Here is a 24,003-nt window from a genome sequence, read left to right as displayed (position 1 = left end):
ATTTTGTCCCTTTCCCCTTTCTGAGGGCTAGGGTGTGGCTGAGTACTGCAGTCATGAAGAGAGGAAATAGGAGGAACTCCTTCCTGCACAGTCATGCTGCATGTAGAACACAAGGGCAGCATGCCCAAAATCCACTCTTCCCCTGGAAAGCAAGTGGATGCAAGAGGGGAGAGGAAGGCAGTGAGTCAGAGTAGAGGCTTGATCCAAGTCTTCCTCACCCAGCTACCAAAGCTGAGTGGATGAAAAGTGGTGAATGACTGGGTATAATAATGGGTTGACATAACATCCTATTTCTCTCTGTCCTGTTTAAAACAGGAATTCTCTCTCCAAACTGAAATGCCTTACTGGAGCTGCTTCTGGGGTGGGTGAGGTACTTGCTGGCACGGAATTAATGTTGATAGAGAATGAGATGAATGGTATTTAAGTCTCAATGAATTAAATGCATCCCCAGAATGGGAAAGCACAGAAGGCTCTTTCCCCATGACCTCGGAGAAGCTGGCAAAGAGTGAAATGAGCAGTAGCACAGGGCTAAGGGAAAGTTAAGCTGAAAAGAAATATCCTTGCCTTGCAGTGGGTGAGAGCCAGTCTGTCAAGGGAAGGATTGCCAAGGTCCTGTTTGATTGGGGGTCCTGGCCCCAGGACCACACAGCAGTCTCCAACCAGCCCTGGTGGGTCCCTGGGCTGAGACTTAAAATTGAGTCTCAGCCTAGGACCACACTGGAGTCTTAAACTGGCTCTGGTGACATCTCAGGGCTGAGTCCAGATAACAGCTGCTTACAACAGGAATTCTGTCTCCAAAATCAACTAATTTTTGGTCTCAGTCCTGGGATGTCACCAGAGCCAGTTCAAGACTCCAGTATGATTGCATTGGAACTGGTTAAACATTAATGTGCAACTGCTCAGAAAACTTTCAATGTCACTTTAATCCTTATTACAATCTAAAAATATAACACGTTAAATATAATGTTTAACAAGGTCTATAGATCTTACGGCTAGAGGGGATCACTATGATCACCCAGTCTGTTCTCCTGTATATTAGAGGTGAGAGACTGTTATCCGTTCTTGTGTCTACTTCAGACATTTGTATCTTGTGGGGATTTGAAGAATGAAATCATTAATGCATAGAAAATTCTTAGATATTACAGTGCCACACAGAAGGCTTTAAACAAACCTACCTGATGCACTGCTCATCACTGGTCTACTGGATTGGGCACCAGGCAGAGACACAGGAAAGTGGAGATGTATCTGAACCTTGAATCCAAGTGCTTCCAGTGCTAAAAGGCATAAGTGGGGTTGTACTGGAATGCTGGGGTGTGAATCCCTCTCTGATCTTTCGGTTCCTCTCCAGAGATTAAATCAGAAAGGCTTCTTTTCAGTTTCTGGTTCAGATATGACCAAAATACCTCTTATGTCTTATTTATGAGCTGGGGCCTACTGAGATTCCAGATGTTGGCATCAAAAAGAATAGATTCAAACAAAACAATGGTGGGGGGAGAATGCTTACATTTTCCTGGTTCCTACCCTCCTCCTTTCCAGCACTGAAATGTCATTAAAATGTGACCAACTTTGTGAGTAGTACCAGAAAACGTTCTCTTAATAACCTCCAGTGACTTTCATGGAGCTGTAGCAGTTTCTACCAGGTATGAAAGTTACCCTGACTCTACAATCAAATTAGTCAGATGTGAGGGAGCAATAAAAAGTGTCCAGAGTATAAAATGTAAAAATAAAAGCACTCTTCCAAAGTCAGCTACCATTCTGTCAGCATGCACTGTGCGTCATGGCTAGCATGGAAGCAAACGCACTGAATGCTGATGAATGGCTGTCACTCCAAGCCCATTCTCATTCCTTGCTAATCAGTATCCCCGGGTGTGTTGCCACCACCACTTCTACTGCCTGATTCCAGTAACAAGCAAGGTTGAGATGCTGGACAGGTGGCTTTGTGGTCTGGTGTAAACACAAAGTATTCCAGGCATGGAAAGTGGATATTATTGCCCTACTTGTTAGACTAAACTGTCATTGCAATCACCCATTCATCTAGCATTTCCCAGTAACAGTTTAGGACGCTGCCCCACTTGTCATGCTGTTACATCTTTGTGATGTGACACGTTTTCTTCCTCTCTCTTTCACAGACTTCATAAGTACTGAGGAAACAGAGGTTAAGATGAGAACAGGGGAAAAGGTTTGTTTGCATCACTCTGCGGGAGTTTGCTATTAAGTCTCACTTTAGCAGTATGCTATTCACACCACATTAAGTATGAAGGTCACATATGAGTCTCTTGCAGGGTGTCCTTGCTGAAGCAAAACCATCTTGTTGGTGTGCACCTCACAGCTGCATAGTAGTTCAGCATCGGCATTCAGGTAAATCTATTTCAAGTCTCTAAATTCTGGAAGAGGGATGGTGGCGAATAGCGGGCAGTCTCATCTCTAGCAGACAGTGATGCTTTGCATGCGTCAGCTGTTTGACCAAGAAGGCAGCAGCTTATTTCTTTGTTTGGATTAGATCAGGGCCTTAGCTAGGAATGTGACATTGTTACACGCACAGACTCCCACCATCTCACATATAGCCATAATTTACCATGACAGATGAGCCATTGCACACACAATATGATCATCAGTGCCATGATCGTACCTCACTATGTGACACCATGCACAGAAAGGGTGCCAATAGAGATAGAGACATCTAGCAGTGTGTTAATAAGTTTGGCTGAATGGAGGTGACACTCGCTTATTCCTAAGATGATTTTTAGAACTGTGTGAAACATAGGGGGCATAGATTGCTCCTATCCTGAAAATCAATCGGTGTATTTAGGGTGGGATTTTTCAAAAGTACCTGGATCATTTAAAAGCATGTTTCCCTTCCTAGAAATCCAGTTACTTTAAATGGGACATTTACTGTGAAAACATCGTACCTTTTTTTTATATTTTTACATGATTTTTTGTGTTACTTAGGACACGTAGACTGACCAACTCAACAGCTGCACAAGAAGTAGTGTGGGTGTCAGGGACCCTAATGGGCAGCCCAACCTGGGCTAAATGTCTGGGGCTTGGACTGGCAGCCCTACCCCAGCTAATGATTCCAGATGCCATGGATAGGGCCTCTTGATTGGCAGGTGGGGAGGGCAGCCTTCCTATTTAGTTCCATCTATGGCAGCAGGTTAGCCAACAGTTCCTCTGAAGGCGTGCTCCAGTAAGCCTCTCTGAATCTTGCATTTCTGGTTTCTGACCCCCTGTTTGGCCTGGACTCTGGTTTTCGGATTTCCCTTGGGATCTGGTACCTTGGTATCTTGCTCCTGAACCTTGACTTGGCTTGTGTTTTGGACTCTGCCTCTGGATTCCCCAGCTTGGATCACTAGTGTGGTGGTCTCAGATTTCTGACCCTCATCTCAGCTGGTGTGTTGGGCTTTACCCCTTGCTCTTGCATTACCCCCATGGCCTAATAATTGAGCTAGACTGCCCATGCCCCCATCCTTACAGTAGACTAGTGAAAATGACTGAAATATTTCCTCCTGTGTACGTGCATATACATGCATGCATTTTCGGTTGTGGAAATGTCAGAAAAAATGTGTATGAACACGTCAACCTTGTTAACCAAGGCTGAAGCTACTTTAAAAAACAGCTAAAAAATAAAAGTGCATCATGTGTTTCTTTTCTACCTTCCCCCATTAAAATTTAACATAAAAATTTAAAAAAGTTTAAAGAAAAAATGGTATCTGAGTATTTTAGACTAATTTCTGCTTCCTGAGAATTTCACAGTGCAGCTCCTATTTTCCCAGACCTCACTGAGACAATCAGCCAAAACAACAAAATTTTGCATGCGGTATTCTTTTCAGCATCCTATTGGAAAGGCTGCTGTTTCCAAACACATCTGCCCTACTTGCATGTTATACAGATACTTTAGCAGCATTGCATTCCTTTGTGACCATGCCTAAAAGTTGTTAAAATATTAAGGGGGCAATTCCTTGAATTCTTTATCCTCTTGGGAAAAGTGACTGCTATGTCCAGCTGTCACAACCCAGGAGGATTCTTGTGCAAGTATTTGTTGTTTATTAACAAGAACTATAACAGGTAGAACGGGCCCAAATCTAGTATCTGTGTAGATCTATAGCTGAATATCATGCTCCATGCTCTGCTCTCAGTGCCAGTGTAAATGCAGAGTAATTACACCTGTTTCACTGGAGTTAATGAGGTATGTTACAGGGAAGCTGACAGAAGATCTTTACCCTACTATTTGAAAAGATACAGTAAGTAGCCCAGATAATTAAAAAACAAACATCATGGATTGAAAACTTGATCTGGATTTCAGAGTTACAAAACTCATGGGGCACATCCACACATGCAAGCACGTGCACTTGTGGCAGCTCAAATAGAAGCAGTGCAAATTTGAACCAGGGCTTTTTGCCTCAGCGCACATGCTCGGACATGCACTTTGTTGTGGAGCAAATTGTGACACTTGGGGCAACCCTGCCTGGCTCCTCCCGGATCTGCAGCCAGGAGGAGCTAGAGCCTGGGTCCAACACCTGTGCTGTCCCCAGTGATATAAAAAGCTGCCCTGTCCTGGCCCCATCAGAACAAAAAGCTTCCCTGGCAAGCAGTTCAGGGCCACTCTCAGGAGCTTCTGGGGGCGGCTTCTCCATGGAGCCATCACCACAAGTGTGTATGTGGTGAGCGTCACGGACACCCCAGTCTCCTGCCCCTTCTGTGGCAGAGGGAGGGCAGAGGCCCTGGCGCACATGATCCTTGAGTGCGCCAGGCTGCAGCCACCACCTCCAGAGCCGCCTCTTGAGGTACTGGTTGAATTTCACCCCCCACCTTTTTGTTTTTGGTCACCCTATCCATGGCCCCACCAAGTCCCTGGACCTCCTAATCAACCTCCTCCTGGCCTTGGCCAAGTGGGCCCTGTATTTGACCAGGAAGGAGGCTCTGGCCAGGAAGGTGCCCGGAGATTGTGGGGCCGCTTTCCTCTCACTTGTCCATGCATGTCTCTGTGCAGAGCACCAGTGAGCAGTGTCCACCAGCTCCTTGGATGCCTTTGAGGACCAGTGGGTGCAGCCTGAGGGGCTCTGCTCAGTGTTCCCCTCAGGCACACTTATTTTCACGTTTTGACCCTTTGACCCACACAAGGCTCCTATCCTGTTTTTTGCCTTTGTTGTCCCAAGAATTCTGTTATATCTTTCACATATTGGCCCCACACAGTAGGGGCTATTAGTTAGCCAGGTGGGCCTTAGAGCCCATGATACTTGAAGGATACAAATAGACAAGAGCTTCTGGGACCGGCCACTTGGTACCTGGGGACACTACCCCTTGTGCCAGCTGGACTACTGTAGCAGTATCCAAAATCCATGTTTTTCCACAATTAAAACAAAAGACCACTCTATACAGACACACACACATATATCTAGATGGAGAAAGAGAGAAGGAGAGGGAGAGAGAGAGAGAGCGATCAGTTGGGTAATGCTTTATTGGTATATTTACAATGTTAAAGCAGTGTGGAAGCCTACCAGTGTCTCTCTCATCATAATAAAATAAATTCTAAATACCTATATGTGTTGATGTGTACTTCTGGTTTTCTTCGCACATGATGGGTGTGTGATGAGGGGATGTGGTGACTGCAGGAAGGGGGTTGGAAGGGGTGTGAGGGAAGGTGGGTGTGTGTGTGTGGAGGGATGTGGGTTGGTGTGTGGGTAGGTGTGGGACAATTACTGGGGGGACTGCTCAGAAGGGGTGGGTCCTCTGGCCCCCACAGGGTGCAGCCCCCCCTACAGCACATGGAATGCCACGCCCCACAGGGCCCCAGCTCCCCCTTGGAGGGCCCCAGCCCCTATCCCCCACAGATCCCCAGCCCCCCCACCCAGGGTCCCAGGTACTCTGGAGGGCCACAGACCCCCCACCCAGAGCCCATAACATATCTTTAGCAGCAGCAGTGGGAGTGGGGCACTCTGAGCCATGGTGGCAAGACCCAGCTCGGCATACAGGGACCGCATGCTGGGCCCAGCCAGGTCCTGCTGGCCCTAGGGACTGTCTGCCATCCAGCTGGGCCAGGCCTTTGGTGGCAGGACCCATCGCGGCACATGGGAACCACATGCCAGTCCCAGCTGGGTCCTCCGGACTCTTTGCTGCCCAGCCAGGCTGGACCCATGGTAGCAGGACCCGGCATGGCACGCGGGGACCATGCACTGCACCCAGCCAGGTCCTGCCAGCCCTGGGGCTGCTCCTGCCACATAAGGCTGGGCTGGAACCTCACCCCCCACAGCCCTGGGGACATCCCACCCTGCCACTCCCCAAACCCCCCCACCTCCTCCTGCCAACCCTCACCCACCCACACCCATGACCCCCACCCACCCACTCACCCTTACCTTGAACAGCACTGGGGCCTGGAGGCAGCAAGAGAACCAAAGAGATGCTCTGGCTGACATCAGAGGGGGTTTTTTTAGACCCCTGGATATCCAGGGGTCTAATTTTCTCCCCATGCTGCAAACTTACAGCGTGGGGAACATTTTCTTGTTCCTGCACATGCCTCATGCCCCACCTCAAAGGAGTTTGAGACGCAACAAGAGGCATGTGTGCGCTCGTCTGGATGCACCCATGGGATTTACATTCAGCCCAGTGCTGCGATGAACTTGAACTACAGGCACTGATTGAATATCAGTGCTTGGGCATTTTATCTTGCATCCTCTGCTCAAAGTGGATGGATTTCCAACCTCAGTTAACACAGCATCCATGCTGTAGCCAAAAGGTGTTAAATTCATCCAGCATCATGGGCCAGCTTGGGACCACACACTTGAGCCAGGGCACAGGGCCAGTCAGGCATGGTGCTGCATGTAGCACATGACCCAGGCCAGCCCTCTGTGCTGTGCACAATGAGCCCCAGAGCAGGACGGTTGTATGCTGCACACACTGCCTAGGGTTGGACTGGCTGTGTATGCTGCATGTGCACAGACAGCCAGAATGAGGAGTGCACTGCATGTGGTAGCTTAACCCGGACTGCCTAGTACAGGACCTGAACATTCCCCCAGCTCCTGGCTCAATTTCCCCAGCTCTCTGATCATTTCCCCAGCTCTTCTCAGGGGGAACAGGCCCCAGGATCTGTGCACTGGGTTTCAGCAGGCTGCCGCTGCAGGCTAAAGCCAGTGGCAGTACTGCAGTCTTCCTGGCACTTGGCATGGGCTGTGCCGAGTGGCTGCTGCTAGCCCCAGCCTGCAGTGGCAGCATGCTAAAACCCCGTGCACAGATCAGGGGCCCGTGTCCCTGGGAAGAGCTGGGGAAATGATCAGAGAGCTGGGGAATCAAACAGGGAGCTAGATCTCAATGTCAGAGCAGTCCTTCCCTCCCTCCCCCTCCCTCTTCTTAGTTTCTGTTTAGCTGCAAGCAAGCCTGGCTTCAAAACTCAAAAAGTTTCTAAACTTTGAAAACATTTCAAGTGCCCTCATTTTGTTTTGAAGCTTTCATTTCGATTTCACTGGTTCAAGCTCAAAACGCATGGAAACAGCTTCAAAATGAAACAGCCATCGAAATTTCACACAGCCCTGTTTTGCTGGCTTTTTGCCTTCTTTTTTTCCTCCCCTTGTTGGATAGCTGCAGTTGTCTATTATTGCATAAAGACTTCCTTGTTCTTTCATGGCTATTTGATTTTCTAAGAAAAGTTGTACTTAATGCTGGCAGGGGCTTTGATGTGCTGATTTTATCGGACATTGTAAGTTCCTTGCATGCTTGAAGCTTGACCATTATGGCTAACTGAATAGTTTGAGAAACAATGATATGGATGCTGAAAGCTGCTATCTCAATATCTGATGAAGGTTAAATATCACAGCATAAACTTGTTCCTAGATTAACAGGTAGCTTCATGTAAGGTCATGTAATAACTTCGTATTGAAGACTGCGTAAGAGCAGTGTGTTTTAGCACAGCCAGTGTAAATTTACACAGTTCCGCTGACTTTGTGGGTGCTGCATCAATTTGCATGAGCTAAGGATCCCATTTCAAACATTTTGACTCAGCAGAAACCATTGCTTAAGAGCTGTTGCTCATAAACAATAACCCCAGCAATCTCCCCAGAGTATGTTCTCCTTGCATTATGGTTTGTTGATACCATACTATTCCATTGTGCACACATTTGAGAAATATGATGGTCGGTTCAAGTGCTAGCCATTTACAGGCTGAGGAAAAACAACCAACCCCAACCTTCTTTCATGCAGGGTTACTTAACACCAATCCGAGTCCTCAGACCTGATAGGGTGCTCTTTCAGTAGTCCAAGGCCACATGCAGGAAAGGTTAGAGTAAGGATTTGGAACAGGCACTGGGTAGGGTTTTATCTCTTCACATGGAAATTACCCAAACCAGTTTAATGCCCCTCTCCCCCCCCCCTACCAAAAAAAAAAAAAAGTATTTACTTTTCTGTAGCTTGTTTTCTCTCCAGTTCATCTTTCCTAGAGCTGCTGTTTGGAAATAATGACAGCACCAGGGCCAATGCGGGGCTTTTACTACGTGTGGGATTGAGGGGCACAGCACCTTATCTGTACAGATGTTCCTCATATCTCAAGCCCAGGCCAGAAGCACCAGGTTTGGGAGTGACCTTTAACATGGAGATAAGTCCCAACACCTTCTGATAGGATGGTTTTGGAACCCATGGTAAAACTGCCAGTAAGTGCCCTGGGGAAGGGAATGACCTGGCCTATGATCAGTGTTGTCATCTGAACCATTGTGCATGTGACAGGCTCCTGGGCTTAAATGGAATTACTAGCTGTTGTTTGAGAATAGGGAATTACCACAGCTAACCAGAAATTCTTCATTTTTGGATGAACATTTGCTTTTCTGGCTTCCTGTTTCTGAGGTATTCTCTAATTCTGTTCTCCAACATTTAACTTTTGCTAGAAATTTTGTGCACTGTGTATACTTTATTTTTAAAGGAAAAAACCCAAAGGCTGAAAAAAATCGGGGTGTCTTCCTTGCTTTCCCCCTTTCTTTACCTCCAAGTTGCCTCTGGAAATGGAAATGGGTGTGTCGCAGGGTACTTCAGTACCCTACTCCTAGTGAGTCTTGAACTTAAGAGGGGAGGTGTGTCGTAGGTCACTTCAGTGCCCTGCTCCTATAAAGGGGTACAGGCGCCGGTTGCCGGGGCAACCGCAGTTGGTCAGCTGACCGGAAGGGGGCAGGGCCTGACCTATATAAATGTAATCCAGGCTGAGGCCAGGGAGGCAGTTCTCCACTAGCAGCCAAGGAAGAAGGAGCTCTGCTGGAGTAAGCTGAGTACAGTTGAGTAAGCTGAGAAGCCTGATGGCCTGAGCAGCTTCTGTTTGAGGATACCAGGTGGAGGAAGTCCTGGTAGGGATTTGAATGATGGTTAGCCAGATGGCTTAGAGTTTACATTGTAGCCCAGGGGCTTGATTTTTCTGTTTGTAGTTTTATAAGACCGGAGGACCAGGTGAGGCTGTAGGGGTTGGAGGAAGCCTCATAGGGGCTTCACAGCAGTGTGGGGCCACCTGCGCCAGAGAGGGCACAGCATTTAGGGGTGTATCGACCCTGGCCCCAGTGTGGGCAGGATCGCAAGGCAGTGCCCCAGTGCAGGCAGGATCGCGAGGCAGGGCCCCAGGGTGGGCACGAGCACGGGGAAGGCCCCAGGGCAGGTACGAGCGCAGAGAAGGACCCAGGATGGGCACAGGTGAGAAGCCCCAGAGGGCACTTGCCTTAAGACCCAAGGAGGGGATTTGGGGGCCAGGCACAGCTATGGCCGCCTGAGCCCCAATTGTGAGAGGCCCCAGTGCAGGCACGGCTGCAAGAGAGACCAGGGAGCGTCCATGGGAGGGCACAGGCAATTGAGACAGGCCCAGGGAATCTGGGAGGGCACAGGCAATTGTGCAACGAATGAGGGGGTGCCCATAAGGGCGCGGCAAGGGATTGACCATACAATGTCCAGGCTAAGAGGCCTATTGCGAGGCTTGGGGCATGGTACAGGGGTGGTAGGAGCCACGCATATCCCATAAGCCTGGGGTGCACCAAGTCAGTCAATACAGAACAGGGGCCAGGGTAGACCAGAGCACCGTGTCCAAGGGGACAAAAAAAGGCAGCCTCCCTTATAAAATACCTAATATCAAAGACGTGGCAGGCGAGAATGAGGGTGCTTTATCTCAGACTTGGCACGGTAGGGGATGTCCGGAGAGATCACGGCCGGTCCTAGGACCCCACCCCATGACAGGGGGAAAAAGGAAAGAAAGCAAAGGCTGAGAAAAGGAGAACTATCTGAAAAGTATGATTCTTTCATCAAGAAACCAGAAAATGTCTGTAGAAAATTTGAAACGGAATGAAAATGTTTTTCTTTCAATATTATTACAGAAAAGCCTATTTTCATTCAGCTCCAATAGCCACTAAAACTTGCAGTTGCTATGGAAATGCAATATTCTTTTTATTTGTCTACTTTGATTTAGGCCCTGATGTAAAGTCAATAGGAATCTTTCCATTTCCTTCAGTGGGCTTTACAGCCATCTAATTCAATGGTTCTTTAACAATGTTCCTTTATGCTGATGTCTTCATATTTTTGTGTGCGTCTGTCAACAAGAAAAAAAATGTTATTGAAACAGATAATGAAGGGGATGAAAAATGCATGTCAGGTTCTGGATAATAACCAGCTGATGTTAGACCCAAGCCCAACTGATAACAGTTTATAAAGCTAAATTACAGGGGAATATACGTTTTTGCCCCTAAATCCAATTAGATCTCTAATTCATGATGGAGAGAAGGTTAGCAGTGAATGAATAAATGATCAAAGCCTGGCAACATGCAAAGTCAATAGCAGAGCTGTGCAATATTTGAGATAGCACTTTGATAGAGGAGGAAGAGGTCAAAAGATGTCTAACAGTCAACTGCAACTGAGTACTACCCTTGTCTGCAGTGCAGTGCGTGAGCAAAATCCACAATTGCATCCTTAAGAACACAGAGCCAAAATCAAAGTCTTATTTTAGTGCTCTTTGGAGCAGATCCAGAGGATGAACATTGACATATACCAAGTAGACAGCCAGTACCGTAGCAATAAAGTTTGGCACTTAGGGCAAAGCCTGCAGTGGCAGCCTGCCTTCGTCCTGTACACAGATCCAGGGGGTACATGCTTGTCCAGGAGTGCACATAGTGGTGGGAGCTTCCTCCTCTTGTCCCCATGCTCCCACCTGCAAACGAGCTGCTTGTGGCTCCATCCCATGCCCTGCCCTGGCTGGGCAGTGTCTGTTGGCACCCCTTCACTTTGGTGCCCAGGACGCTCTCCCTCTCGCCCCTCTCCCCCTGCTACAGCACTGAGGATAGCCACTGTGGGTGCGTAGAAGACTATCAAACAAAGGTCTGGAGCCCCAAACCTTCATCCTGGCTATGCTTATGCTTACCATGCCCATTAGTGTCCTCAGATATGCTCACACTACTCTGGGTAGCCTGCCTCTTAAATCAGCAACTGTGTAGATAGGCCTAGCATAGTGCTATGCCACAGTGAGCTTCCTAGCTTGCTAAGAGGCCTATTGCACCCACAGATTGTTCTCAGTTAGAATGAGAGAAATTCCCAGATTTCATGATTCCAGTGAAAACCCACATTTCGTATTTTTTCCTCAGATCCTTTTTTTTGGGGATCACATAATCTTAGAAGACTCAGCTTTCACTGGAAACAAAAAGTACATATGTGATTTCCATAGCTGTAGAGAAAATCTTGACAATGTGACTCCTGAAGGCTCAAAAACTGGACACAATGAAAAGAACCCAACACTTACTTTTTTTCAAAATCTCTTCTGTTAAGGAGTTTTGTTTTTTATCTTGTGGTTTGTTTTCTGTTATTGTAAGTTACTCTGAGCCCTTATGAATATAGTGGCATAAAATAATAATAATAGCAGCAACAAGAACAACAATAGAGGTCCTGACCCAAGCTTTTTGAATGCTTGTAATTGGCAGTATTATGAAAATAGTATGATTGGCCTCAGAGAGAGACCTCCTGCTTTCAAACTTTCTCTTAGGGCTTGTTCATACAAAGGAATATTCCTAATTAACACTTCTGAATCAAGCCCATAAATGTTCTTATTCTGGAATATTTTTTTTCCTTTTCTGGTTTAACTTCCTCTGTTTTGGAAATTAATTAAGCTTAAAACCAAAAAAAAAATAGAGGTACTCAGGCTGGAGTACTAATGCCCACACATGGATTTAGTTGAGAATAACTATACCACTTTAAACTGACACTCTGTCTTAGTTCAAATTGCCCTTCACAGGTAGACAGGCCCCTAATTCTATCTGATGAATTCTGAGTAATAGGGTGAGCATGGTATAGAAGTTGAATCAGAAGAAACCTGTCCTTGAAAAAACATTATCTTAGTAAAATGTTGCATTTTCCCCAGCCCTGGGAGCCTAAAGTGGACCCACATTTCCAAAGCTGTAGACAGTGAGAATGAACCTGTGAGAGAACTCTGGGGACATCTTTATTTCTTTTCCATCAAAGGGACAGACATTCAAGGAGCCAGAGCCTGAACTGATTCACCTTTGTGGGTTAGTCTAACCTGGCTAGGCTAAATCAGTTTGTAACTGAACAGACATGCAGGCACATGCCTGCAGTTGCTCAGGCCAGGAGCCGGGAGCGCTAGAGCACATTCTTGGCTGCAGGGGAGCGGTGTGTAGGGGGTGGCCAGAAAGAGATTTAATTCCCCTCCCTGTGCCACCAGCAGTGGGGTCTGCTGGGCATTCCTTCCTTGCTGCTACAGCAGTGGGGCACCATGGCCCCTGAGGCAGAGGAGGGCAGAAAGGGGGGTTAGTGTCCCCTCTACCTAACTTGCAGCTGGCTGTGCCTATCATCACCACCATGCTCACTCCCTGCAGCAAAATAGGTCCCCTGTTGTCCCCTCTGCCAATGCTGGAGGGAGGGGGAATAACCCTGTCCCTGCCCCACCAAAGGTCCTTGGCAGCTGGTGTCTAGCTATGCCCCCACCCAGCCACTGCAGCAGGAGTGGGAAGCAGCCTGTCATAATGTTGGGGAGTACAAGCCCTTCCTGGTGGGTGGCCCTGCTGCAGGGCTGGCAGATCTCTGGCAGACTGAGTGTGGCAGTACCAAGGCCTGGAGCCCCTCAGTCCCACCAAGCCAAGGCATCACTACCTGGGGGCGTAGTTGCACTGGGGCTGCTCTGCAGTGGGACTGCTTTTCTCGGCAGCCCGGCCTCAGGAGTTCCTTTGCTGCTGCTGCTGGCTACACCCCTGCGGTGGAGGTGGAGACCAGCATGCGCAGCCCTGCCCAACATGCCCCGCACCACCTCCAGGCTCACCCATCCAGTCTGAGCATCAGCAATGCAGAAAAGAAACTGCGTTCAGCATGGGGGGGAAGTGGCCCCTCCCCCTCTTGCTGCTGGTACTTCCAGGTGTAACCACCCAGAGCCCTCATGGGACTGCCCTGCATCTCCATTGCATAACTGCCATCTCTGAGTTGCCCCACGGAGCAGCAGTGGCAGCAGAGCAGATGCAGGGCAGCCTGGTGCCAGCTCCAGGTGGCTGCACCTGGAAGTGCTGGCAGCAGGAGGGGCCACTTTCCCCCTGTATTGAGCATGCTGTTTCTCTCCCATGCTGCCACTGCTCAGCCTGGACAAGTGAGCCTGGAGCTGGTGTGGGTGCACAGTCCCCACCTGTATCGCAGGGCTGGGGCCAGCGGCAGCAGCAAAGGAGCTGCTGCAGCTGGGCTGCCAAGAAAGGCAGTTCCATCACGGAACAGCCCCAGCCAAGCTGCATGCCCAGAGAGTGGCACCTCAGCCCAGTGTGATTGAGGGAACCACTGGAGGCCACACAAAGCCCCTCCATGTGTCTGACCATGCCCCTGCAAGGACACTGGAGTGGTGAGGTGGGAGTGACTGTGACAGGGGCAGAAGCCCCTGTCAGAGTTTCCCCAAGTGTGAGCCTCTTCCCAGCAGGGAGAGGGTACACTGCAGTGTGAGGAAAGCTGCTGCACACAACGGCAGTGGTGGTGGCAGTGCTGTGCGGGGCTCTGGCCCAGTCTGGGCCCCGGTTGTGCTGCGCACAGCCCACCACAGCTCTGCCTGTCCTAGAGCAAGGCCCCCTGCCAGGAAGGGACTTGTGCTCCCCAATGTTCTGACAGGGGCTGCTGCCCCCACCAAGTGCCCTGTCCCCTCCTGCTACAGTGGCTACAGGGCCCCTTTGGAGAGGTAGGGGTGAAGTTATTCCTCCTCCCTCTGTCTTGCAGAGGGGGCAGCAGGGAACCTGTTCCACAACAAGAAGTGAGAGTGGCAATGATGGAGGGCAGACCCAGCTGCCAATGGGGTAGATGGAACGTGCTGGTAAGTAGGAGGCGGGGGGGGCTGGAGGAGAGGGGAGGGAACCATGAGGGAACCTTGCCTGCACCCCCTGAACCCCACCTGCTCTCCCAGCCCTGTCAATGGCTGCCCCAGCATCCCGACTCTTTAAAAAAAAAAGAAAAGCCCCACACTCACTGGCTACTGCAGTGGCCACCGGGGCTTATTGAGGCTCATGGCAGAGCCCTTCCACACAGCATGGCGCAGTGGGATGCAGTGGGGATCACCCCTCCCCCACCTGGCAACAGCCAGTGAGTAGGGGGCTTTTTTTTAAAGACCCAGGATGCTGGGACTGGGCAGGACAGCTATTGATGGGGCTGGGTGAGCAGGCAGGGATGGAGCCTGTTTGAATTGGAGATTTGAGTGATTTGGCAGTGGCCGAATCTCCGAATCAGATTTAGCCAAATCAATTCAGGACAGTGATTTTTATCATTGAATCGAATCACTGCCCCCCGAATTGGCCAAATCCAAATCCAAAACAAATACTAGCCACTTGCAACAGGCCTACATGGGATGCTGGGGGAGTCTGGTTTAACTTAAACCAGGAAGGGGTGTGAGACAGAAATTTGAGCCAAATAAACCGATTTGAGCAAAATCAGTTAAGTCTGATACTGCATTCAACCAAGTTTATATCAGACTGGTTTCAGCCATTTTGAAATTGGTTTATGTGCACTGAACATAAACTGTTACTAGTTTAAACCAGTTTCTGATCACTTAAACTGGTTTATGTGTAATATTGGTCCTTACCCCAATGACTGATGGAATCATTTTGTCAGAAACAAACAGCTACCAATCATGAACTGTTCTTCACTGCAGCATTCTTGGCCTGAAGTACTTGAATGGATTTAGAGCAGCCTCTCCAACAGCATGAGTGCCCCCCCAACCCAACACACACACACCCTACCCTACCCCATCTCTCCTGGGTGTGCATGTGCAGCAGGGGTATATAAATTAAGATGAGATGATGCAGCACATTACAGATGTAATAGCACATTTCAGAGTGGAAGTGGAATCAAAATTTATGTAAATTTCCCAAAGAAGACCCGTTTAGAAAGACTGTGTTTTTCTTAAGTGCCTGAAACTCCGCATTGGAGAATAAAGCACTTGGAGGTCTAATCTAAATATCAACAAATGCCTAATATGTCCCAGTGACAGATTCAGCCAATGAAACATCCACATTTGCTGATTACAAATCTCATTTTTCAGGCCCATATCTTGGTTCCATTGGCATCAACAGCAATATTTCTTTTGACTTTACTGGGACCCAGGGGTCAACCTTTTGCAAGATGAAATGTCACACCCATTCATAGCATAATGGGCTAAACATCCCTGCACGTCCCAAAATGTGTAGGCACTCCATCGTATCCAGTATATATCCTCTTAATCACAGAGACTGATCCAAAGAGCTTAGAAGGCCTTTTCTATTGATTTCAACAGGCTCAAACTCTAAATGAGGGCTTATAATGAAACTATGTGTCCCAGAGTAAACTGCTTGTGCCCTTGCAGCTCTTTCCTAGTGAACTGATTTTTCAGAAATAGGAGACGATCCTGATAACCAGGCTATAAGTCAGTCAGGTATCATGGTCTCCTCTGTTCGTCAAAGGACTGAAGTCAGGTAACAGGAAGGATTGGGTAATGGCTCTAGGAGCTGGAGGTATGAAGCATTATTTCTGGGTGCCTCTGACTCCTGCAGCTATGAATTACAGGCAAGGCCTAGAGGTCCTCAGACACAGGACTGCAGTTAACTTTCCTGCTGCCTCACTGATTTCATCTTGGGTTGCACCACAGGAGGTTAATGCAGTGACTCACTTACACTTCACATTTTCATTGCCAGAGCTGTATTGCCATGCATGTCTTCATCATGTTGTCTGTCAGCATCCTAATGCATCTATTATAATAGTATTTAAGGTCTGCACATTGATTATACAAAGCAGAGGGAACTGAGGAAGTGAGAAGTTAGACCTTCATATGGATCTTGGTTTTCTTTGCAGGCTGCTTCTTTCGATCATGTTTCTGACATCCAGTGCTGAACTCAGTGAATATGCTTGTGGGGAAGCTGAATCTTGCATGCTATCCTGAAGAAAGCAGGGATTGGGTCTTCTTCTGGTAAGTGTTTCAGGGCCTTAGGCAAGCTCTGCCTTCAGCAACCTTGAGTCTACATTAGGGCCCTGACGTACTTGGGGTGCAGCAGTGTGTCCTCAAATGGGAAGCTGGTTTCCAGCAGAAATTCTATTTCTTTTCAAAAACATTGTGCTTGTGAAAACTGACCAGGAATCTGGCAAACTGAGGTGGGATTTTCCGGAGCAACTGAGTGACGAGTCCTGTTTTATATTGGTTTTTCCTAAATCACTTAGGCACTGTTAAAAATTCCTGCCCCTGGTGGCTGGCCTGGATTCCATTGTTTGCTGCCAAACAAAAAAAAGAAAGAAGTACAATGTTTCCTCTTTCTGATGCATTCCATATTTTGCCTTGTTTAATGTAATGTGCCTAGGGCTAAGTTGTACTGGGGTTACTTTACATCACTGGTAACTGGAGTTCCTCCTCAGATGAAAGGAGCGTGGTTGTCTCAACCAAGTCCCAAAGGGATGTTTTGCATTACACAACAACAAAGCATGGATCATCGTGACTGTCAGGCTACAGGGCAGTTCATACCTTTGTAGGTTCTTAAGCCAGGAAGTATCAACCTGATCATGTGTGTAATATGGCCTCAGGGTGAAAATCAACAAGAGAATCTTATCCAGTAATGTCTATGTCCATCTGTGCTGGGGCATAACTTTTAGAAGGATATCCAGTCTTCAGAGAAATTCGTCAAATGATGAACACACTACCATGTCCCCAGATAAATTATTCCAATCATCCTCTGTGGTAAAAGTTTACACCTAGGTCTTGAATGATATCCCTTTAAGTCATGGACTTTTCAATTAGACTCCAACACAAATAGCTAAAGAAGGAAAAAAAAAAGGGGTGTGGTAAAATTGCCTTAGATCTGTTTAAATGTATGTGAAAGGGCCTCTTTGTAGGAATAAAGATCTGACTGTGCTTCAGATGCTATATCTGAAAACAATTCTAGAGATTCTGTGGAGGACGGTGTAAAAATAGCAGCATAAATGATTCGTCCTATTTTGAGTGCAAATATTTTCCAATATTTAAATTGGAAGGATAAAGAAAATGAAGCCTATAGCAGGAAATGGAGGGAATCCCTAAACAAAAGAAGGAAATTTGAGAAGAATGACTAATCTGGAGAGGAAACCGGGAGCTACAATGTGTCATTAACGAGGCTAGAAAAGAACGGGTGTCTTTTATTGCTTCAAGACAATAATGGATGTGTGTGCAGTCTTTTTTTGTGGGTCAGAAATAGCTGCAAACAGTGCCTGCATTACTTTAGTATAAATTAGTCTTCCTGGTATAGTAGAGTTAATAACATATCCCAATTATCTTAGTGATATGCCTGTAACATATGCTAATAGAGCTAGAAAATAAACCCAGATCTCCAGAATCTCATTCCAGTGCTCTTTTCCTCTAGAGAAGACACTCAGTAAAATTTTCAAAAGTACTTACGTGATTTGGGGGCCTGGGTCCTATTGAAAGTCATATAGGTCATCTAGGCACTGCAAGCTATTTGGAAAGCTGGCTATATCACGTAGACACTTTTGTAAATTTTAACAAAAGCACCTGTTTTGTTGTGTGACAAGTATGCTAGTGCTGATGGATAGGATACCTACACAGTGATACCTGTGATTCAAGGGCAAATACACTGATCAACACGGTGGGTTTGGGTTACTGTTGCAATCAGACTTGGACTGATTGCAGCTATGATCAGAGCTATAATGCCTTCATAAATTCCCTTTCTCTCCAAAAAAGAATCATTCAATAGCAACACATCATAAGAAGAAGCACAGCTCAGTAACGTAATTGTTCTCCAGTCAGTGCTATATTGTTCTTCTTCAGGCATGTATTCGTTTGGCTGGGACTTATGAATGAAGCTGGTCTAAAATGTGGACTTTCAGGGGAAAAAAATGAAAAACAATTCATGGCAGGATTTTTTTTTTCTTGGCTAAAATGTTGAGCTTGGGAAATTTTTGGCAAAATTGACATTTCTGAGAAAAAAATCGAGGGGAAAAACGCATCAGATTTTGACAGGTTTTGCACTTGAGTTTTAGGAATTTATTTGAAGAGGAAATATACAAGTAGAGAGTCTCTTGGACCCACATTGGAGGGGAAAACACTGTAGGAATGAAGTACCCTTGATCTTGTAGTTAGATTATTCAGATAATGGTTTGAAAAAATAGGGAAAAAGAGGGGTGTGAATTTAGCTTGCAGTATTAATCAGCTTATAGACAAATAAGGAGTTTTGCTATTTCAGAGGGAATTTGCCTACTGCATTTATATACCTTTGGGAGAAGCAGGACAGAGGAATTCATTTATAAAGCATAGGAAGTTGAGAAAAATTGAACACCTCATAAAAAAACATAGTGCCCCCCCCACACCCCCCCGAACATACTAAGAAGTCTGTTATCCCTGATGCTGGCATGGATGACAGTGGGAAAGGAAAATAAATCCCTATGCTTTCTGGGATATGAACCTGAGTCTTTGTTGCGTTTGATGCGAGTTCAACAGGTGCAGCAAATCATAGAGAAGTAGGGCTGCAAGGGGCTTTCAGAGCTCATCTAGTCCAATCCCATGCATGAGTCAGGATCATTCCTGTCCAGACCATCCTATATAATCTATAATCTAAACCAGGGGAAGGCACATCTGGCCTGTGGGCCACCCCTGACCTAAACTCTACATAAGCCAATGTCCTCCTTTTATAAAAGGTTGTCAATATACACTCAGGCAGAGGGCCAGCTCCCAGACTAGAGGCCCTTACAGTCCATACCAGTCTGACCATGGGATAAAATACCTTTCTGACCTCAAATATTTTGATTAGTCTGGTGCTGATTAGAGGGGCAAGAGCTTTCAGCCAGGAACCTTCAGCTTTGGTCCCAACAAGAACATTGGAACATCCTAATCAAAATCCCTAGCCTTGGCTGTAGCCAACACCCAATGCCTCTGGGGAAGGCTTAATGACATCCTCATACATGTACCAGGAAGTGTGGGGGTGGAGGGGCAACCAGCAAAGCCCAGAAGAATGGGAAACACCCATAGTTGAACATGGGTATAGCTACTCCTAAATCAACACTGACCAGTGGCTGTCCAAAATCTTCTTGAAAACCTCCAGTGATGGAGAGTCCACAACTTCCCTAGGAAGTCTATTCCACCGCCTCATTATTCTAACAGTGAAGAAGTTTTTCTGGAGATCCAATCTAAACTTACTTTGCTACAATTTCAAGCCACTGGTTCACGTCCTTTCTGCAGCAAGAGAGAACATGTGCTTCCCTCTTTGTGGCAGTCCATGAAATATTTGAAAACTGATATAATACCCTCTCTTTAAGCATCTTTTCTACAAGATGAACATGCCCAGCTCCTTCAGCCTCTCCTTGTATAACTTGATTTCCAAGCCTTTATCATCTTTGTTGCCCACTTCTGGACCCTCTTCAACTTCTCCATGCCTTTTTTAAAAATGTGGAACCCAGAACTGTACACAGTATTCCAGATGAGGCCTAAACAGTGTCAAGTAGAGAGGCACTATCACCTCCCATGTCTTGCACCTAATGAGTCTATTGATGCATCCCAAAACTGCATTCATCTTTTGTGTGGCTGCATGACACTGCAGACTCATATTTAGTCTGTGATCTACTAAGACTCCCAAATCCAATTCATTAGTTATGTCAGGTGTCACCCTGACATATTTGTGTTTTTGATTATTTTTCCTAAAGTGTAGCATCTTGCATGTGTCCACATTGAACTTCATCCTGCTAGCTGTAGCTGAGCTTTCTAATATGTTGAGATCCTTCTGCATTGTGCTGACAACCTTCAGTATTTTTGCAGTTCTTTCCAGTTTCATGTCATCTACGGAATTGCTCAAGAAACTTTCCATCCAGCATCTAAATCTTTAATAAACACATTGAACAGCACCAGGCCCAGGACAGACCCTTGTGGGAGACTCCACTGAAAATCTCCTGTCATTCTGATTTGGACCCATTAATAATTACCCTTTGCATGCAACTATTGAGCCAGTTATCTCTTCTCCTTATAGTAGTTTTGTCCAGCCCACATTTTTCTAATTTATGAGACGGTCATGTGGGACCTTGTCAAAAGCCTTGCTGAAGTCCAGGTACACTGTAACCACAGCTTTCCCTCTACCCACCCAAGTGGTTTCTTTATCAAAGAACGAGACCAAGTTTGTTTGACATTTGTTCTTCCTAAATCCATGCTGGATACTTGTAATCAGCCTTTCCTTCTCCAGAAGCTTTCAAATGGCTTTCCTTAGGATATGCTCCAGTAACTTCCTGGGTGTTGAAGTGAGGATAATTGGTCTGTAGTTCCATAGAGCCTGCCTTTGCCTTTTTTAAAGAGGGGCACTACATTAGCCCTTTATCAGTCCTGTGGTACCTGGCCTGTCTCCCACAACTTCAGGAAGATCGTCACCAAGGGTTCTGAGATCTCTGCCAGGTTTCTTGGGATGAAGTTCATCTGGCCCCACTGACTTGAATTCATTCAGACCCATCAAACACTGTCTGACTGTCTCTTTTATTATCTCATACCTCAGTTTGTCCCCTTTCTTATCCAGATATTTGTTATTGGGTGTCTGGCTACAGCTTTTTTTTGTGTGAAGACTGAGGCAAAGTAGCTATTGAGTCACTCTGCCTTCTTTGCATGTTCTGTTAGGAATTCCCCCTGGCTTGTTAACAGCAGACCCACAGCTTCCTTGGTCCTTCTTGTTTGGCTAATATACTTATAGAGAACCTCTTGTTGTCTTTAAGCTTCTTTGCCAGGTGCAGCTCATTCTTTATCTTTGCCTTCCTGATTTTGTCCCCGCAGGTTCTTGCTATTTCCTCCTATGCATTCTTGGTGACCTGCCTATTCTTCCATTGCCTGTGTGATTTCCTTCTGCATTTGGGGCATCTTAGAAGCTCCTTTTGCAGCCGTATTGGTCTCTTGCTATTCTTCTTGTGCGTCCGTTGTGTCAGAGCAGTTTATTGTTGGGCTTCCAATACTGTGCCCTTTAGAAGCTCCCAGCCTTTCTGGGTGCTTTTATCCTTCCCATGGCACCATGTCTATTAACTCCTTGAGTCGGATGAAATCCACCTTTTTGAAATGAACCAGACCCCTAAAGTTTGATGTGGCCATTTCTGCAGAGCCTTCTAGACTTGGAACATAAGTAGAAACAGAAAACACAAGTCATGGGCCACACTCTCTGGCCTCTGTTTATTTGTGATACCAGCTTAGATGTGCCCGCTGCCATGTACTAGCCTTGTCAGCCACTTTACAGCAGACTGAGGAGGATTTTCACTCTTATTGATAAACTCATAAAAAAAATCCAATCGCTGAAAATTGAAATTAGGTAAATACAGCTTGATATAAGACACAGTTTCCTAGCAGTGAGTTCAGTTTTGGAATGGCTTACCAGAGCAGCAGTGAATTCACTACCACTTGCAGTCTTAATCAGGGGATTAGGGATCTTTCTGAAAGGTGTGCTTTCATTTAGCTCCTGGAGAAACTCTGTGATCTGAATATGTGCTGGAGAATCAGGCTGGCTGTCCATTGGGGTCCCATCTGGCCTTGAAATCTGTGATTCTGTCCGTTCATCTTACCCTTCCATGAGCCATGGGAAGAGCAGAATTGCTTGGATTTTCCTTACACTTCCAGCTCTGCAGTAAGAGCAGGACTGTTACAGTCTTGTGCTTTGGGCTTCGGCCACTCAGCAAGGGGCAGAAGGGGGGATTTTTTTCCCCCATGCAAAATTTGTCAGGTGTTCTTATTACCATCCTTGTGAATCCTTCACCTTTGAAACTAGCATTCCTTCAGTGTTAGGTCACTTTCACGCCTGTAATACCAGTACTACCAGTTTTATACCAACATGATTCCCTTATTTTACTGTATTCACCATGATAGAAGGCTATTGAAAATGAAGGGTTAATTTGGCCCATAATATTCTTATATGGCATTCTGTAGGTTTGTTGGTGTTATCATTTATTTAAATGATCAAACAACTGGGGGCAGTGTGATCTGGGGGGAGAGAGGCCACTGGACTGCGAGGAGAATGGGGTTCACCCTTACATAATTTCATAGATTTCATAGACATTAATTTGGCTGCTGTAACAGGAGAGAGGGGTGGGAGAATGAAAGCAGTGGACAATGAAGAATCCAAGCAGCTCTGTGCTACTTGATGCTAATTCATTGTACCCAAAAGCTTCCCAAAGCAGCAGACCTAGCTCTGAATTTCTCATTTAACATTGAGAAGAACACTGGCACTGGGCAGGGCCTGTAGATATAGGGCCTGTTTCTATTTCTGTCAGTACAATTTTAATGCTGTCAAATGCCAGCTATCCCAGGGGCTGTGCTTTCTGACAGTGTAATGGCAGTAGTGCCCTAACCTTGCTGATTGCTGGGACACAACTGGCTGGGGTTTTTCTGTTGACAGCATTGTATTAATCTGAGTATCTCAAATAGACCCTAATGGAAAGATTTTATTTTCTCTCAAGTGCCACCAGCCTGGAAACACAGATTTGTTCCATGCCAAGATGTCTATACAGTAATTCTAGAACTTACAAATAGATATCGTGCATCAGTTTTTTAACAATTTGCCTCTTTTGTTTAAAAAAAAGTCAACATTTTTTTTTAAATGGCATAGGTTTTTCTCAAATAATTTGTTATCCCAAATATGTAAGAAGAAGAATGCATTGCATTCGCAAGCTTGTCTAAGTCTATCCCAACTGTGTAGTTGGTCCAATAAAAGATATCACATGCACAATCCTTGCTTATAAGCTTATGGTAGACATTAACAAGATAAAGCGTTGAGGTCCTGATTCTGAGAGCGTACATACACCAAGCTTGACTTACAGAAGTAGTTGTTGCACTGACTTCAACGGCACTGTTCATTTGAGTAAAAGTTAAGCATGTGCATCATTTTGCGGGATCTGAGCTTTGGTTAGTATGGCAAACAGGACAAATTTACTGTATACATTAGGCCACAACTTGGAATAGATTTCTTCTTCTTTAAATTGTTCAGGCTAAGTTTCACCTTAAGTAAATCGATACAGTTTCCCTGATGTCAGTGGAACAATCTAGATGTCTACAAGCTGAAGAGCAGGTTTTATTTCTACCTGAACTACTGGTATCCATTTTACATGTGATTGAAGATAAGCTCTTCTGTTAAACTAGTTCTTTCTCCTTATCTCTTGCAAACACAGCATTACACAATTTGTGGTCCTTTCCCTTAATAAAGGATAAATTCTCTCTTGGTCTTTTAGTTGATCCTTTAGAAAGCAGTAGATGTAGATTTCAGTCTTTTTGCCTGTAATCCGGTTAGTTCTCCACCCAGGTACTACAAACCTAGCTCTCGGTATATGACAGGGATTGTAAAGTATAAGCATAGATTTGGTAACCTCCACTTTGGAATTTTGAAGCAATTGGCACAGAACATAGCAGCTCCTCTAGCACAGTCCTTCACTGAGTCTTTCAGTTTGGAGATAGTGTCCTACAACTGGAAAACAGAAAATGCAGTGCTTTTAAAAGAGTGATAAAAAGTGAGCCAGGCAATTACAGGCTTATTTAGTTTGACTTCAGTAACATGTAAAGTCTTTGAACAGATAACAAAA

At 46.1% G+C, this 24,003-nt stretch overlaps 1 long non-coding RNA gene across 2 annotated transcripts in view; it reads left to right on the top strand.

Moving 5' to 3' along the window:
* LOC149867221 (uncharacterized) overlaps window positions 1-24,003 on the top strand; it is a 306,230-nt gene that overhangs the window by 239,692 nt on the left and 42,535 nt on the right. For both annotated transcript variants that reach the window (XR_016441617.1, XR_016441618.1), the window contains exon 3: window positions 16,294-16,408. This is a non-coding gene — a long non-coding RNA (uncharacterized LOC149867221). The remainder of the gene's footprint in view (window positions 1-16,293; window positions 16,409-24,003) is intronic.

This window comes from Crocodylus siamensis, chromosome 4 (genome assembly GCF_052110815.1).
Source record: "Crocodylus siamensis isolate JL-2025a chromosome 4, ASM5211081v1, whole genome shotgun sequence".
Lineage (NCBI taxonomy): Eukaryota > Metazoa > Chordata > Crocodylia > Crocodylidae > Crocodylus > Crocodylus siamensis.
This window is presented reverse-complemented; position numbering and strand designations above follow the sequence as displayed.